Source organism: Chlorocebus sabaeus, chromosome 9 (assembly GCF_047675955.1).
Source record: "Chlorocebus sabaeus isolate Y175 chromosome 9, mChlSab1.0.hap1, whole genome shotgun sequence".
NCBI lineage: Eukaryota > Metazoa > Chordata > Mammalia > Primates > Cercopithecidae > Chlorocebus > Chlorocebus sabaeus.
In genome coordinates this window covers 32,842,747-32,862,138 of record NC_132912.1, presented here as the reverse complement: position 1 = coordinate 32,862,138, position 19,392 = coordinate 32,842,747, and the positions used below count along the sequence as shown (strand labels likewise).

Below are 19,392 nucleotides of genomic sequence, written 5' to 3'. Positions count from 1 at the left end.
ATTTACATTCATTACAAACTCTAGGAAATGGAAAGCTTCTAGTACAAATTATTTATGATCAAGGGTATAATTTCAAAGAGTTATAGTCCTCATTTAATATCTCGAGGGAAAGAAACGGGGACCCACTTAACAAGCCAACTTCCATCATGGGAAATAATGCAGGACATTCAACTGAAAGGTTTTGGCCCCAAATCCTTGTGGTCTGCACTCCTGAAAGTGGGGAATGAGGTAGCATGCAAGGGAATATGAGAAAACACAAGAAAATGAAAGGTTTTACCTTCCCGGAGCATCAGTTTTGGTAAAAGATTAGGGAAGAAATTTACATTTATATTAAACCAAACAGGGATGAATTATGGAGTAGAATATAAAATTCCCATGACCTTTTAAGATTAAAAAAAGATTCCAAAGAAATGTCAGGTTTGTAGTGGAGAGCTTAAGGTTTGTAGTGGAGAGCTTCCCAGATTCTTGGGATATCTACTTCCCAGGTCTAATGAAAAGCATGGCTCTAGCATGGAACCCCTGGCTCCAGTGAACCTAATGGGCTTTTTTTTTTTGAGACGAAGTCTCACTCCGTTGCCCTGGCTGGAGTGCCGTGGCACAATCTCGGCTCACTGCAACCTCCACCTCCCAGGTTCACACCATTCTCCTGCCTCAGCCTCCCGAGTAGCTGGGACTACAGGCACCTGCCACCACACCTGGCTAATTTTTTGTAATTTTAGTAGAGACGGGGGTTTCACCATGTTAGCCAGGATGGACTTGATCTCCTGACCTCGTGATCTGCCCGCCTCGGCCTCCCAGAGTGCTAGGATTACAGGTGTGAGCCCTGAATGAGCTTTTAAGGGAGTTCAAAGACTCCTGCCTCACAGACAAACTGCATTTAGGAATTAGCTGGTTTCTGGAACAAAAGGGTCCCAAGGTTACAGAAACTTGGTTCAAGCTAGATTCTAAATCTTTCTCAATATCACATCAGATGATCAGAATTAAAAGAGAAACTTTGTAAGTTAAATTTAATTGCTCAAAGGAACATTTTTCTGGCAAATGTTTTAACAACCTTCCTCAAGTCTCCCCTCATTAGCAGGATTGTGAGGCACCAACCTAGTCTGTAGCCAAGGCCAAAAAAGGATGAAACATCTTTTCTCTTGTCCCCCACCATGGGGGAAAGGGGAGGCAGAGAATGGGAGGAGGGAATGATGCATAAAGAGAACGAGCAAAGGGAGTGGGGAGGACGGCGGCCACACCACCAGCCACGGACTGGGAGAGGCCCTTCTCCGTTCCCAGCTGAGAAGACAGTTCAGGAACAGACTCCATGGAAAAGAATGAAAAAGATCAGAGAAAAGCCAAATATCCAAAAGAGGGTAAGCCATGTTGAATCACATCCTCTTTCCTCAACATACCAAAGCCTCCACCTCCTGGCCTTCAACTCATTCCTGAACTATCTAGAACAGGTTAGCAGTGATTTTTTACTGTGCAAAGTTGGGAAGGTGGGAGAGGAGGTGGTGGGAGAACTTACTGAGTTTCCTAAGCTCTATATAAGGGAATTAACCATGCCTCCTTCCCTTCCTTGTTTACCACATCCTATCATCAACTGTGCATATGAGTATTTCCTGAATCCATCCATACCTGTGTAGCCCCACAAATGTTTCAGAATTAGGCCCTCAGCAGAAATAGTAACAGCTGTTAATATTTACATTATGTGTACTGTGAGTCAAGCACTAGTCTAAGTACCCCGTGCAAACTCATTTAATCCTTCCAACATTCTGACAGGTAGGTCCCACTGTTCTCCCCATTTTCTTTTCTTTTTTTTTTTTTTGGAGACGGAGTCTCGCTGATGTCGGCCTGGGCTGGAATGCAAGGGTGCAATCTCGGCTCACTGCAATCTCTGCCTTCCAGGTTCAAGTGATCCCCCTGCCTCAGCCTCCCAAGTAGTTGAGATTACAGGCATCCACCACCACGCCCGGCTAATTTTTTATTTTTAGTAGAGACAGCGTTTCACCATGTTGACCAGGCTGGTCTCAAACTCCAGACCTCAAGTGATCCACCCGCCCTGGCCTCCCAAAGTGCTAGGGTTACAGGCATGAGGCACCGTGCCTGGCGTGTTCTCCCCATTTTCTGAATAAGAAATCTGAGTCACAGGTGATTCAGAAACTTGCTTAAGGTCACAAAGCTATGTAATGGTGGCATCAGGATTCAGACCCGCGCTGCAGCCGGTGCTCTCGGCTGCTGTGTGCAACCATGCTGCCTCACTAACATACCTGGTGAATACTTACTCCTTGCCAGGCACCATTCCAAGCTCTGAGGATACAACGGACAAAAACAAAGTTCTTGACTTCAAGATCAGAATCTCAGACCTTGCCCTTATCAAAGACACAAAAATAACCTACCTAAGCCAAAAAGTTGGCCATGTTACTTTGTACATAAAGTATGAAGTTTGTTGTTTCCTTCTATAGACAGTATTCAGTTTAGGCTCAACTGCAACATGGCACCCAAGCTTCCTCTCCTCCTGGTACTCCCTACCGTGACATCATAATCCAGGAACTTCTCTCTGCTTAGAGATCACTGAACACATCAGCCTGATTCATACACTTGCCTTTACCCTTCCTATTTTCTCTACCTGAAGTGCTCTTCTCTTCCTTAGCTGCCCCCTCCACCCATTCCACCTAACTCCCACTGACAGTCTTGGGACTTGGTCCATTAGCTTTTTGTTGTTTTTGCTCCTGAGACAGAGTCTTCCACTGTCACCAAGGCTGGAGTGCACTGCAACCTCCGCCTCCCGCGTTCAAGTGATTCTCCTGCCTCAGCCTCTCAAGGACCTGGGATTACAGGTGTGAGCCATCACACCCTAATTTTTGTATTTTTAATAGAGACAGGGTTTCACCATGTTGGCCAGGCTGGTCTCGAACTCCTGAGACTCAAGTGATCCGCCCGCCTTGACCTCCCAAAGTGTTGGGATTATAGGTGTGAGCCATTGTGCCTGGCCTACATCTGCTTTTAAGAAACTTTCTTGGACCATTTAAGCTAGGTAAAGTGTCCTAGCATAGGTATTATCTGAGAACTCCACACTTTCCTCTATCAGAGCACTTCATCACTCTGAACTGAAATTACCTGAGTGTTTCTGAGAGTGGGGACAATTCTGTAACTGCATACTAAAAAGCTGGCAATGCTCCCCTCACGTTCACTTTCTCCTCTTATAAAATGGAATCATTTTATACATACTGCTTGTAAATTAGTTGAACAGTTGCAGAGACTTTTTTTGCTTTGTGGAATCAGACTGACACTGACTTCTCTGTTGAGACTGATAGATTTCTGGTACTATAGGAAAATACACAGTTACAATACATGCTTGGATGGACAGAAAATCTGGAAGCCAAGGTGCGAGAAGCACCAGCCTCCTGAAATACACCAAAAACTGACAAACCAATAGCAGGAAGTATGCTGAGACAGTCTATCAGATTCTCTGCTTCCCCAGCAGAAAGCTCACATAACTAGGAAAATTAAGTTTCTTTGTTTCCTTGAAATTGCTTAGTAATAACATTTAGGGAAAGTTTACATAAGGATGTGAAAGACACAGCAAAGAAGAAAGAGGACCACAGTCACACTACTTCTACCTCCCAAGCTGTCAAACAACTCATAAATCAGTCTTGTTCTTCATTCCTGTGCCTTAATAAGATTCCCATGAGCACTCAGATTGTGTCCCATCAAGTAACTGCAAAAATCCAAATCTCCTGAAATCACCAGTCCCCTTTAGTTTTCTTATGAGTTCCACCCTTCCAACAATGGGGTTTTAGGCACACAGGTACAGTGGCTAGGGCCACTTATGGGCCCTAAAACACACACACACACACACACACACACACACACACACACACACACACGCTCCACATTTTAAAAAACTGCAAAATAAAAATTTCTACTTAATTACTTGTTTCCAGAAAACATATGTCAACGTTAATATATTTGCAACATTTTTGTTACATTTGAAAACACTTGTAGATTTGATTTCCTCACAGCATAATTTCTAAATATGCATGACTGTCAGTAATAATTACAAAAGTGAATTATAAAACACAGTTACCATATGACCCAGCAATTCCACTCCGAAAGTATAAAGAGAAATAAAACTCCCAAGAGAAATACAACATATTCACATAAAAACTGGTACACAAATGTTCACTGCAGTATTACTCATAAAGGACCTTGAAATAGCTCAAGTGTCTATCAACTGATAAATGGTTAAATAAAATGCAATATATCCATACAATAAATTGTTATTTGGCAATACAAGGAAATGAAGTACTGATACACACTATCACATGGATGACTCTCAAAAGCATTCTACTAAGTGAATGAAGAGGGCCACAAAATAGCCACATAATGTATGATTCTATTTATATGGAGTATCAAGAATAGGCAAATCTATAGAGACAGAAAGTAGATGAGTGGTTGCCTAGGGAACTTGGGGGGAAAATGGGAAATGACTGCCAACGGGGTGATGAAAATGCTCTAAAGTTGATTGTGATGATAGTTGCAAAACTCTGGGAATATACTAAAAACCACTAAATTATATATTTCAAATAGGTAAATTGAATGGTATGTGATGTATATCTCAATAAAGTTGCTATACATTTAAAAATGAATTATAAAAATCCTACCAAAAATTTTAGAGCAATTTAATGGGGATGAGGTGGAAATAAGTATCAATACATCCCCACGGTCGTTTAGCATAAAATTCTGAAATTTCAGTCTCTCTCCCACCACTCCCGTGTACGCCCTGGCTGCCACCTCCCATCGCCAGAGGCAATAAATGTTATATGTTCCTGGGTGTATTTTACACATATATGTGATTTGTTATTCCCTTTTACATAACACAAACATGATCTTTTTTTCATCTGTTTTACATAAATGGTATACTATTCAGATTGTTATATATCTGCCTTTTTCTCTTAAGAGTATATTTGGGGCCAGATGCAGTGGCTCACGCCTGTAAGCCCAACACTTCAGGAGGCCAAGGTGGATGGATCACTTGAGGTCAGGAGTTCGAGACCCGCTGGCTGACATGGTGAAACCCCGTCTCTACTAAAAATACAAAAAAATTAGCCGGGTGTGGTTGTGGGCGGCTACTCCAGAGGCTGAGGCAGGAGAATGGCAGAAACCCAGGAGGCAGAGCTTGCAGTGAGCCGAGATCGTGCCACTGTACTCCAGCCCGGGCAACAGAGCAAGACTCCGTCTCAAAAACAAAAACAAAATTAGCCGGGTGTGGCGGTGGCTGCCTATAATCCCAGCTACTTAGGAGGTTGAGGAGGAGAATCGCTTGAACCTGAGAGGTGGAGGTTGTAGAGAGCCGAGATCATGCCACTGCACTCCATCTTGGGCAACAGAGCAAGATCCCGTCTCAAAAAATAATAGTAATAATAAAGTAAAAAGAAATAAAAATCAGGCCAGATGTAGTGGCTGACACCTGTAATCCCAGCACTTTGGGAGGCCAAGGCGGGCGCATTACCTAAGGTCAGCAGTTCGAGACCAGCCTGACCAACATGGAGAAACCCTGTCTCTATTAAAAATACAAAATTAGCCGGGTGTGGTGGTGCATGTCTCTAATCCCAGCTACTCAGGAGGCTGAGGCAGGAGAATCGCTTGAACCTGGGAGGTGGAGGTTTTGGTGAGCCAAGATCGCGCCACTGCACTCCAGCCTGGGCAACAAGAGTGACACTCCGTCTCAAAAAGAAAAGAAAGGAAAAGAAATAAAAATAGCATTAAAAATATATATTTACAGATGTAATGATATGCTGTCTGAAATCCGCTTCACAATTAAACAGCTTGCTCATGAGTTGATAACTGTTAAGGATAAATAACAGGGACATGTGGATTTATTACAGTATTCTTTTGTTTGTATGTGTTTACAATTTTCCATAATAAAGGAATTTAAAAATCCTACTCCTCATAAACATCATTAATATTTTCATAAATTTAGGGGAGAAAGCACATCATTTCTTACTAACTGAAAGGTGTTACTAACCTTCTTCCCTTCTGAGAATCTTAACTTTCCTGTGAGTTTTAGGTTTCCAAAGTTGTAGGAGAGCTCACAAAACACATAGTACTGTCCCTAAATATGATGTGTTAACATAGCCTGGCAAATGCCCACCTCCCAAAAATTTAAATTACTAATAGCAGAAATAAAAAATATATATATATTTTTAAGATCAGATGAAATTTTTTTTTTTTTGAGATGGAGTTTCAGTCTTGTTGCCCAGGCTGCTGGAGTGCAGTGGCACAATCTCAGCTCACTGCAACCTCCACCTCCCAGGTTCAAGCAACTCTCCTGCCTCAGCCTCCCGAGTAGCTGGGATTACAGGCATGCGCCACCACACCGGGAAAATTTTGTATTTTTTTTTTTCCTAGAGACGGGGTTTCTCCATGTTGGTCAGGCTGGTCTCAAACTCCCAACCTCAGGTGATCCCCCTGCCTCAGCCTCCCAAAGTGTTGGGATTACAGGCGTGAGCCACTGCACCCAGCCCGACTTTTTTCATATAAAGAGATTTGTTCCTGTGAACTCACTTGCTGGAGCAAAAATAAACAATTTAGATAACTTCAGCAGGTAAAAGTTACAGTCTCTCAAAAGATTGATTTTGGTGTTTCGTATTTTACTTACCTTCTAAAAGTATAATTATCAATAATGTAAATGGCTAACCTCTTACTATTTTGATTCTCTTTATAGTGAATAAAACTCCTGAATGATGATTTATTTCAGTATTGATCATCAGCAGCAATAAAAATCTGGCATCCAAAAATTACCAGTAAGATGTAATAGAGTGCTCTAAACTGACTTCAGATAGTTAAGACACCACAATTTAAATGCCACTCAATAGGCTTAGAGCAGATTTCCTTCTAAATGCACAAAATGAGAAAATACTTAAGATCCAATAAAGAGCCTTACAGTAGTCCCCTGCCTTATCCAAGGGGATAAATTTCAAGATCTCCAGGGATGCCTGAAACTATGTTTTTCCATATACATACATACCTATGATGAAGTTTAATATATAAATCAAGCACAGTAAGAGATTAACAATAACTAGCAATAAGATACAACAATTATAACAATATGCTATAATAAAAGTTACATGAGTATGGTCTCTCAGAATATCTCACTGTGCTGTACTTGCCCTTCTTGTGAAGGTGTGAGAAAATACAATGCCTATGTAATGAGATGAAGTAAAGTGAGTGACACAGGCATCAGAAGGTTGGCATCAGGCTACTTACTACTAACCTTCTGTATTCCTGAATATGTGTTACCGTCCCTGACTTAGACTACATGGCTTGGTGTCATTCGTTTCTGGGGATCCCTTGCTGAGTCTTCAAATAGGCTCAATGCTTTCTGGCGCAGTAGGTTGCCATCAAGTGGAACTTGTCTCTGCTCATGTCTTCCACCCACCAGTGTGATGCCTTTTCCAAATTAACTAAGCACTTATTACACAATGTAACTATCACTTTTACAGTTTGAGGTTTGACAGCAAAACTGGTAAGAATGTCTTTCTTCACAATTTCTTTTCCTTCATAATTGTGAAGAAAGAAAAAAATTCTTACTAGACCTGTTTAGTAAGCTTAGCAACCTCAGCCTATTATTAAGCCTGTTTAGGGCTTAGCAACCTCAGCCTATTATTTTTTTCTTTCCTTATTGAGAACTTTCAACTTTTCACATAAAGGAAGCACTCTATGGCAGAAGCCTCTCTGGTGTATCCATATTGCTAGGATCACTACTCCTGTACTTTGGGGGCCCTTATTAAGTAAAATCAGGGTGACTTGAACACAAGTACTGCAAAACTGCAACAGTCTATCTGATAATCAAGACAGCTACTAAGTGAATAATGGCAGGAGGCATCGACAGCGTAGAGATGCTGGACAAAGGGATGATTCATGTCTTTGCAGGACAGTGCAAGATTTCATCACACTACTGAGGACAGTACAGAATTTAATTATGAGTTATTTCTGAAATTTTCCATGTAATATTTTCAGACCCCACTGACCATGGGTAACTAAAATGCAGAAAACAAAACTGCGAATAAGGGAGGCAGGCAGGTGGAATACCATATTAACTTGGCATTATTTTCCATTTCCATAGGTGGACCCAAAGCTCCCAGTGGTGCACACTGACCAAATATGTTGCCATCATTTAATATTAAAATAAGCTCCAAGAGGCCAGGCGCAGTGGCTCAAGCCTGTAATCCCAGCACTTTGGGAGGCTGAGACGGGCAGATCACGAGGTCAGGAGACCAAGACCATCCTGGCTAACACGGTGAAACCCCGTCTCTACTAAAAAATAGAAAAACTAGCCGGGCGAGGTGGCGGGCGCCTGTAGTCCCAGCTACTCAGGAGGCTGAGGCAGGAGAATGGCGTAAACCCGGGAGGCAGAGCTTGCAGTGAGCTGAGGTGGAGCTTGCAGTGAGCTGTACTCCAGCCTGGGTGACAGAGCGAGACTCCATCCCAAAAAAAAAAAAAAAAGCTCGAAGAATGCATCTAAACATTTTCATCTTGCTGTATCAAATGAGCAAGCCATTGGATATAACTAAGAATTCCCTTTCTTACTTGGAGGTTAAGGGTGCAATGTTTTTTGTTGCAGTAAGGTTTGACCCACAGAGCTCTAAGTACTCCACAAACATCATTTCCATCATGACTCTCCTGCTTTAGAATTCCTTTTATTTATTTATTTGTTTATTTATTTATTTTTGAGACAGGGTCTTGTTCTGTCGCCCAGTGCAGTGGTATGATCCTGGCTCACTGCAGCCTTGACCTCCTGGGCTCAAGTGATCCTCCCGCCTCAGCCTCCTGAGCAACTGGGACTACAGGCACACCCACTGCACTGAGCTACCTTTTTGTATTTGTAGAGATGGGGTTTCACGATGCTGCCCAGGCTGGTCTTGAACTCCTGAGCTCAAGCTTCCAAGCTTCCACCAGCCTCAGCCTCCCAAAGTGCTAGGATTACAGGCATGTGCCACTGCACCCAGCATAGAATTTCTAGTAGTACGTTTTTTGCTTTTTTTTTTTTTTTTTTTTTTGAGACAGAGTCTCGCTCTGTTACCCATGCTGGAGTGCTGCGGCGCAATCTTGGCTCACTGCAATCTCTGCCTCCCGGGTTCACGCCATTCTCCCGCTTCAGCCTCCTAAGTACCTGGGATTACAGGCGTGTGCCACCACGCCCAGCTAATTTTTGTATTTTTTTTTAGTAGAGATGGGGTTTCACCATGTTGATCAGGCTGGTCTCAAACTCCTAACCTCGTGATCCACCTGCCTCAGCCTCCCAGAATGCTGGGATTACAGGTGTGAGCCACTACGCCCGGCCAGTAGTATGTTTTTTTAAAAAAGAAATGAGTTGGGAAAAAGAGTGAACAGACCTGGTGAGAGGTCTAAGAGACCTGGTCTTTACAAAAAATAAAATTACAGTAGTTAGGCCCTCTGGTTACATATGCCTGCAGGGAGTCTCAGCTACTCAGGAGGCTAAGGTGGGAGCTTGGCTTGAGCACAGGGAGAGTTCAAGGTTACAGTAAGCTACAATGGCACCACCGCACTCTAGCCTGGGCCAAAAGTTCAAGATCTTGTCTCAAAAAAGCAGCTACCTGCTTCCAAAAATAAACCCACTGCACCAGAATAAAAGACCCCTCTCTGCAATGAACTTTAGACTCCCATATAAGCCTGCACAGTCTGTACTTTAAGTTTTCACATCGCTCTTATCAGCTTGAAGTTTAATGCCATTTTCACCTGCTTTCTCATTTTTTGTTCAATAATCTAGTCAATGAATTTAAGAAACCGACATTTTTTTAAAAACTATTCTCATATATGTATCCCCGATCTCAGGTAAGTTAGAGAATTTGAATTTCTGAGTCCCTCATGACAAGTAAGCCCATTTTGTATGAATACTAGACAAAGCTAGAACCAACCAGCCTTTACACAAATTATCAAAACACTGAGAACACATTTTTTGGCTGTGTGCAGTGGCCCATACCTATAATCCCAGCACTTTGCGAGGACAAGACAGGCAGATTGCTTGAGCCCAGGAGTTCGCAGTCAACCTGAGCAACATGGTGAACCCCGCCTCTACAAAATACAAACAGATTAGACAGGTGTGGTGGCATGCACCTGTAGTCCCAGCTACAAGGGAGGTTGGGATGGGAGGATCGCTTGAGCCCAAGATGTGACCGCACCACTACAATCTACTGTATTTGCTGGCTTCTATATAATACATTAAAACCTATGTCCTGACACTGCTATAGAAGACACAGGCACGGAAGAATAATTAAACAGGGGATACAGTTATGGCAGATGCATATCAATTATCCCTCTAGCAACCTTCTTGACACCTCCTGTTTATAATCCCAAAGAGAGCCAGTGAGGCGGCTCAAGATTGTAACCTCAGCATTTTGGGAGGCCAGCATGGGAGGATCACTTGAGCTCAGGAGTTCAAGACCTGCCTGGGAACACAGCAAGACATCATCTTGACTGAAAAAAAAAAAAAAAAAAAAATTTCGCCTGCAGTGAGTTATGATCACACCACTGCACTCCAGCCTGGGCAACAAAGCCAGACCTTGTCTCTCAAAATAAAAAGTTCAGATACATGCTACAACAAGGATTAACCCTGAAGACATTATGCTAAGTCAAATACACCAGACACAAAGTGAAAAATATCTTATGGTCCTACTTAAACAAAAGTATATATGTGGGCAAATTCATAAAGACAGAAAGAAGATGAGACATTATCAGATGCTGGGGGAAAGGGAAATGGGGAGCTACTGCTTAATGGTTGCACAGTTTCTGTCTAGTAACGAAAAAGTTTTGGAAATGGTGGTTTTGGAAATGCTGGTGAGGGTCACAATGACACTGTAAATGCAATTAACACCACTAAACTATACACTTAATGACGGTTAAATTGGTAAATTTTATGTTACGCACGTTTGAAGTGCTTAAAAACTAGACCACAGGTACAAAGTTCTGATATCAGAGAAGTATCTGAATCTCACTGCAAAATGCTCTCTAAAAATTTTTAAATGGATGCATTCTAATCAAAACAATACTTGGAACTATGATGACAAAATATTATTTTTGGTTCAGACAGACTATTATCAAATAAAAGAGAAATATTTTGAGATAAAATTTTTCTGAAGGCTCAGGACTACTCTACTTGGGGATCTTTCTCTTGATGTCACATTATTCATTATTTTGGTAACCATACACTACTTACATAATTACTATGACTATTAGAAAGGTATCTTTGGCTGAGAACAGTGCCTCATGCTTGTAATCCCAGCAGTTTGGGAGGCCAAGGTGGGCAGATCACTTGAGGTCAGGAGTTCGAGACCAGCCTGGCCAACATGGTGAAACCCCGTATCTACTAAAAATACAAAAATTAGCCAGGTGTGGAGGCAGGAGAATTGCTTGAACCCAGGAGACAAAGGTTGCAGTGAGCCAAGATCGAGCCACTGCACTCCAGCCTGTGCTGGACTCCATCTCAAAAAAAAAAGAAAAAGAAAAAAGAAAGTTATCTTCTATTTCCCACCGTCAGAGAACAGCAGTTATAAATAAAGGGGCAAGGCAAGCATTAATCCTGTGGTAATGAATTGTAGTCAAAGGCATCATTTACAAACTCATGGTTTTGAATACACAAACACACATATGCATGCAGATAAAGGGATATACACATAGATGTTTGTGTATGCATGGATGAATACACATATATTTCTAGCTCTGTTCACTGAGAAGGGCCCAGGAGCAATGACACCACGGTGGCAATGAGCACACATAGAACTTAGATCTTGGTTTCTAAATATTATTCTCCAATAAAAGGAACCAGAGCTCCTCCTTGGAAAAGTGATTGATTCCAAGGCTGAAGCAGGAAAAAATACAAGTTGAACCTAGAACATCTATGATGCCAGAAAACAGAAGGTGCTTTCCCCCCACAAAATGAGGGTGGGGGGCATGTCAAAAGGACACAGGCTAAACTAAAGGTCAAAACTGGAACAAATCAGAGCAAGAAAATACTGATAGGATTAGATTATAAAACATAGGCGGGTCACAGTGATTCATGCCTGTTGTAATCCCAACACTTTGGGAGACCAAGGCAGGAGGAATCCTTGAGCCAAGAAGTTCAAAATCAGCCTGGAGTATAACCTGTACTTTCTCTCCTTCAACTGAATTAAAACAAGGCTAAGATATTTTTTAAAATTTACATATAGTAAATCCATGTTTCATTCTTTGAAAAGCAACCTACAATATAAAAAGACTGTCACTGAATTAATAGATATAACTAATATTATTTATAATGTTAAACTATATAAAAGAGGCCAGGTGTAGTGGCTCACGCCTGTAATCCCAGCACTTTTGGAAGGCCGAAGAGGGCGGATCTCTTGAGGTCAGGAGTTCAAGACCAGCCTGGCCAACATGGCAAAACTCTATCTCTACTAAAAATACAAAAATTAGTCAGGCTTGGGGGCAGACACCTGTAGTCCCAGCTACTTGGGAGGCTGAGGCAGGAGAATCACTTGAACCCAGGAGGCAGAGGCTGCACTGAGCTGAGATCGGGCCACTGCACTACAGCTTGGGTGACAAGAGTGAAACTCTGTCTCAAATAAACAAGCAAACAAGACAATACCCCACCTTAAAGCAAAAGAAAATACCCCACCTCTCCTCCTCCAAAAGAAAAATCAACAGGGTTCAAGATACCCCAAAAGTTTCTACAGATTCAACACGACAATCTTAACCTAACATACTACTGTCTCAAAACTTTTAAGAATCAAAGGAATTGTCTCCAATAAGCCTTTCCCAATGAAAAGCCAAATATAAAGTACTGACATAGAAATCTATACATTCTTAAAGGTAACCCAAAGATTATGCTAACTGCAATATGACAGATACATTACTGTTAAGATTCAAACCCAGGCACAGAGCCAAATCACTCTGAATAGATATTGTGATTAACTGATTACTGAGAGAGGGTTCAGTCATACATCTCATAGATCAATAACTTGTAATAAATCTCACAACATTCCAAATCACAGCTTGTTCTTCTAAGATTTAACATGAGCCAGTCATAAGTCTTCCTAAGATTCTAGGGCCGATCCTGTCATCAATTTACTTACAAATAACTGATAGTAGGACGGGCGTGGTGGCTCACACTTGTTAATCCCAGTACTTTGGTAAACTGAGGCAAGTGAATCATGAGGTCAGGAGTTCAAGACCAGCCTGGTCAACATGGTGAAACCCCATCTCTACTAAAAATACAAAAAAATTAGCTGGGCAGCCTGTAATCCCAGTTACTTAGGAAGCTGAGGCAGGAGAATCGCTTGAACCTCGGAGACGGAGAATGCAGTAAGCTGAGACTGCGCCACTGCACTCCAGCCCAGATGACAGTGCGAGACTCTGTCTCAAAAAATAATAATAAAAAATAACTGGCTGGGCGTGGTGGCTCACACCTGTAATCCCAGCACTCTGGGAGGCTGAAGTGGGCAGATCACGAGGTCAGGAAATTGAGACCATCCTGGCTAACACGGTGAAAACCCGTCTCTACTAAAAATATACAAAAAATTAGCAGGCATGGTGGCGGGTGCCTGTAGTTCCAGCTACTCGGGAGGCTGAGGCAGGAGAATGGTGTGAACCCGGGAGGCGGAGACAGAGCGAGACTCCATCTCAAAAAAAACCCTGCTGAGGCAGGAGAATGGCGTGAACCTGCAAGGCAGAGCTTGCAGTGATCTGAGATCGCGCCACTACACTCCAGCCTGGGTGACAGAGCGAGACTCCGTCTCAAAAAAATAAATAAATAAATAAAAATAAAAATAACTGATTGGGCCAGGCACGGTGGCTCACGCCTGTAATTCCAGCACTTTGGGAGGCTGAGGTGGGCAGATCACAAGGTCAGGAGATAGAGACCATCCTGGCTAATGTGGTGAAACTCCGTCTCTACTAAAAACACAAAAAATTAGCCGGGCATGGTGACGGGTGCCTGTAGTACCAGCTACTCGAGAGGCTGAGGCAGGAGAATGGTGTGAACCCGGGAGGCGGAGACAGAGCGAGACTCCATCTCAAAAAAAACCCAAAACTGATAGTGCATATGAAACATTGCTTTCAATCATAGCCAGACATTTTTCCAGAATACACAAAGAACAGGCAGATAAGGTAGAACACAAAAGAAACAGTGCAAACTTTTGTAAAGTCTCACAAAAAGAAACAGCTTTTTGCAGTGAGGGAGGAAAGGCGTAAGGGTGGAAAACCGTTTGGTACTATGTTCGGCACCTGAGGGACGGGATCATTGTATCCTAAATCTCAGCATCACACAATATACCCAGCTAACAAACCGACGTGTGTACCTCCTGCATCTAAAATGAAAGTTCAAAAAGATAAAAATAAAGAAACAAGCAGCCTGGCCAACATGGTAAAACCTCATCTTTACTAAAAATACAAAAATTAGCTGGGAGTGGTGGAGGGTGCCTGTAGTCCCAGCTACTAGGGAGGCGGAGGCTGCAGTGAGCTGAGACTGAGCCCCTGCACTCCAGCCTGAGCGACTCCGTCTCAAATAAAAAAAGAAAAAAGAAAAAAGGCCGGGCACAGTGGATCACACCTGTAATCCTAACACTTATGGAGGCTGAGGTGGGAGAATTGTTTGAGCCCAGGAGTTTGAGACCAGCCTGGGTAACACAATGACTTCCTCTTTGCTCTGACACCCAGGCCGGAGTACAGTGGCTCACTGCAGCTCCACCTCCTGGGTTCAAGTAATCTTCCCATCTCAACCTCCCTAGTAGCTCAGACTACAGGCATGCACCACCACACCTGGCTACTTTCTACATTTTTTGTACAGACAGGGTTCGCCATGTTGCCCAAGTTGGTCTCAAGCTGCTGGGCTCAAGTGATCCACCCACCTCAACCCCCCAAAGTGCTGGGATTACAGGCCTGAGCCACCATACCTGGCCGGAAACAGCTTTTTAAACAACTCCACACCTGTAGGTCAAAAACTTAATGAGACCAGCCTGGCCAACATGGTGAAGCCCCATCTCTACTAAAAATTCAAACTCCAGCCTAGGTGACAGAGCAAGACTCCATCTCAAAATAAATAAATAAATAAACAAATGAACTTAACAAGGGCAGGGACCAAATCAGAATACACTGCAGTACTCCAGTTTTCTCCTCTTCTTTCTACATTCTCTGTGTTCTCATCCTATGTCGTAACTTAAGTACTACTTAACACTCTAAAAAATACAAATGTCAAAGCAAGTGTACTCCCATTTCTGCAAAGTGGGGACAATATTTGCTTATATGTCCACAAATATTTTTTCCAAGGATATCTAAGAAACAGCTAACAATGTTTGGCTCTAAGGAAAGCTGGATGACAAGGGTACAAGAAGTGGAGAGAGATTTTCATTGTATTCCCTATTAACAGTTGTATATTTTGGTTTTCTGTTTGTTTGTTTTAGAGACAGGGTCTCACTCTGTCACTCAGGCTGGAGTGCCGTGGTGCAATCATAGATCACTGCCACTTCCAACCTGGGCATCTGGCCTCAGTTTCCCAATAGTGGGTACTACAGGCATGTGCCACCAAGCCTGGCAAATTTTTTTTAAATTATTTTTTGTAGACATGTGGTCTCACCATGTTGCCCAGACTAACATTTTAAATTTCGAGTCACGTGAATATAGTTTTTGTTAAAAACATTAGTATACCAATAAATAAATGCTGAGGACTCTCCATATCCATCTTTCTCTCTTCACTAGAAGTCAAGTTCCATGAAGCCAGAGATTTTTAAACTACTATATCCACACATCTGGTTTAAAGCTGGTGCTTGAGAAGCCCTTGTTGAATGAGTGAATCACTCCTCAACCTCTCACTAAGTTCTACACTTATTTCCAATCACCTACTTCTCACCTCCACTTGAACAATGAGATCCAACTTAACATGTCCAACCCAACCCCATCCCATCCAACAGTCTGCTTCCCCCCAACCTTCATCTCAGTACACAGCATCATCATTCTCCAGCGGAAGCCAAAAGCCCGGGAGTGACCCCTGTCCCACTGCATGCTCATCTAAAACATGACAATTTCAATAAGTATCTTCAACTCCAAAATAAATCTCAAAACCTTTCACTTGTACCTTAACCCTCCACAGCCACTGCTCTTCTCACTGGTCTCCTTGCGTCTCTCCTCTTCTCCAATTGAGTCTGATTCTCAATCAGACCTTATCACTCCCAGTTTAGAAGAGTTCCAAAAGCCTTTTAATGTATCACAAGAACAAAAGCCAACATGATCCAGCCCCTGGCTAGGACCCACCTTTAATCTCTATAAGGGTCCACCTTAAGCCAATTTCAGTTTGTTGGATCCAAGTTTGATAGCACCTCAGGGTTTTTCCATTTGCTCCTCCCTAAAACAGGAAAACTTTTCCCCCAGAATTTCAAACTTTACCTCAGGAAGGTCTTTTCCGGTTACAGTATCTGAAGTAATCCCCCAATTACTACCACAACTCCTTACCTTATTTCCCACACAGCACTTATTCTCTGAGATTACTTCTTATTTACCATCTGTCTCTCCATCCCAAGCCAGAATTGACACTCCACGAGGACAGAAATTTAATGGGTCGGCCAGGCACAGTGGCTCACGCCTGTAATCCCAGCACTCTGGGAGGCTGAGGAGGGTGGATCACGAGCTCACGAGATCAAGACCATCCTGGCCAACAGGTTGAAACCCAGTCTCTACTAAAAATACAAAAATTAGCTGGGCGTGGTGGCATGCACCTGTAGTGCCAGCTACTCAAGAGGCTGAGGCAGGAGAATTGCTTGAACCTGGGAGGTAGAGGTTGCAGTGAGCCGAGATCATGCCACTGCACTTCAGCCTGGTGACAGAAAGACTCCATCTCAAAAAAAAAAAAAAAATGTAATGTGTCTTGTTTACTCTTGTATCTTTAATGCCTGCAGCACTGCTTGACAAATAAACCAGGTACTTAATAAATATTTGTCAACTGACAGACAACACAAAAACGACTTTAAAGAAGGTCCATAACATTTAATCTAGTAACAAACTGCTGAGGGTAAAAGACATGGATAATCTTCACAATTATAGAACACTTAAAGCCACCAGAAAGGATGGAGAATGAAGAGTATTTCAGATGCAGGAGAACATCCAAATACTTAAAAGGCAATTGAAAAGGAATTTTTCCTACGCTATGTGCATGCACATTGTAGAAATGTTCCCCCAACTCATAAACAGCAACTGAAAAAAACAAGTAATTCAAAACACTGTGGGCTGGGTGCTGTAGCTCAGGCCTGTAATCCCAGCACTTTGGGAGGCCTAAGCAGGGGGATCACCTGAGGTCAGGAGTTCGAGACCAGCCTGGCCAACATAGTGAGAACCCCGTCTCCACTAAAAATACAAAATTAGCCGGGCGTGGTAGCATATGCCAGTAATTCCAGCTACATGGAAGGCTAAGGCAGAAGCATTGCTTGAACCCGGGAGGCGGAGGTTGCAGTGAGCCAAGATCGCACAACTGCACTCCAGCCTGGGCAACAAGAGCAAAACTCCATCTCAAAACAAACAACCTGTGTACTTCTGTTACCTCACGTGACTCTTTTCGAAGCATCTTCCAGATACTGTATATGGGCAAAAGAAGCAAAGTATAGCTAATTTATGTTCATGTGTTTGTCTTGAAAAGGGATGTAAGATTCTAAAGGGTAGGCAACAGTGTTTTGAATGTTTTTAAGCGATTATTATGTAGTCAGTTGTCAATCAAATCAAAGTGATTATTTCCCATACTTTACTACGAAGGTAGGCTTGGGCCAGGTCTAGTTCAAAGACGTTTATGTTGAACGGTCACAATCTATGGCGAATGTTAATATTTTGCATCTTATCTTCAAAATTTAAACGCCCAGGGTACTGGCCTTCAACTGTTAATATTAATCCATGGGGCAAAGATGTGGGCTTAACATTAATAACAGTCTGCAATTCACAGATGTTTTATTTGCTTGCACGTAATGGTAGGGAATGGTCCAGACTCCCTAGAGGGTAAGCAAGTGCTAGAAAGCCTGTGAGGATCTTATTTCACCAGACCCTAAGTGTTGAGACAAGAGGTCTAGCTAGCATGCACGTAGGATACTCCTCCCCAAAGCTATCAATCTTTGCAGTCTGCAGAAACAAAAGTGAAAACACTCGTGGTAAGGATGCATGAGATGCCCCCCACACACACACAAACACACAGAGTTGTGTATTCGTGTGAGCACGTAAATATTTAGAAGAGTACAGGCACTCTCACCTTCCCTCCTTCGGAGGAAAATGGGGCCGCGGGAGAGGCGGCCAAGATCGGGTTGGGGAGGCCCGGGATCCAGTCCAGGGGGTGGCAGGGCTTAGGGGTCAGCGCTCTGGGGAGCCGAGGTCACTTACAGGATACCATCTTACCGGGCCTCCCCGTTTCATCCCTCTCCCCACACCTCGTCGCCCCCAACTCCTCTCCTCCGCCCCAGCCCCGCCACCCATTAACCGGGAAGGGAAGTTTCCCGGCGCCTGCAGCCCGGCTCCCCGACCCTCAGCGGGGTTACCTTCTGCAGAAGCAGGGCAAGGGGTAGGGGACAAGGGGAGGGGGAGGCAGCCCGAAGGAGTGAAAGACGAAGCCCCGGCGAGGAAGGTGGGCGGAGGCGGCGGCGGCGGCTGTCAGCTCGCGTTCCCCTGTTCACAGCGCTGCCATTACTGTGCGCCGAGGCCGCCTCCCCGGCCGGCCGCCGCCACCGGCCCCGGAGACGCGGGGGGTGGGGAGCGAAGCCCGGGGAGCCCGCGCGCCGACACTCACCTGTCTCCGCGAGGAAAGACAGCGAAGTCCAAGGCCGCCACCGCTGCCCGGCGGGACAGGGGCGGTAGGGAGGGGGGAAGGGGAGAAGGACGGGCCGATTACGGGATTCGTAAAACAATCGTCCTCCTCTGCCTCCGGCTTTCCCCAAAACACACCCTCCGGTCTCCTTCTTCCGCTGCTGCCAAATCCCCCCCCGCCACCGGAAAGCAATGGTAGAGGCCGCATTACGGCAAGCGCAAGGAGCCAAGCTTCATGTGATTGCGAAAGGCCACGAAAATTAATATTCCAAGTGATTCCTTGCTGGGCTTGCTGTCAATGAGGCAATTGCGGTTCGCTGAGCTGATGGACACAGTACCCACTCACTACCCGTTAGTCCAGGGACTGATAATAACAATATGTTGGAATGGTGCTTTCAACAGAAGTATGTTTTCCTTGTTTCAGACCTCTGTGAATATCCTAAGACACCACAATCGTCTTGCCACACACTTCCATGGGCTTTGCAAATGATCAAAAATATATTAGTAAAACTACTTCTCCTCTCTGACAAACTCTTTTTCTAGTTAGTTTTTATCTACAGAGAACTTCTTGAACATACATGT

General features: G+C 43.6%; 1 protein-coding gene across 3 annotated transcripts in view; it reads right to left on the bottom strand.

The window, feature by feature from the left end:
- CUL2 (cullin 2) overlaps positions 1-18,976 on the bottom strand; it is an 86,126-nt gene extending 67,150 nt beyond the window's left edge. Inside the window, exon 1 of one of the 3 annotated variants that reach the window (XM_008002789.3) lies at positions 18,794-18,976. The gene's annotated coding sequence lies outside the window, so the exon portion shown is untranslated. Of the gene's footprint in view, positions 1-18,262; positions 18,372-18,545; positions 18,729-18,793 lie in introns of those variants that run through there. The other 2 variants (XM_008002790.3, XM_008002791.3) reach the window with 2 other exon arrangements.
- Positions 18,977-19,392: the final 416 nt, after the last annotated feature.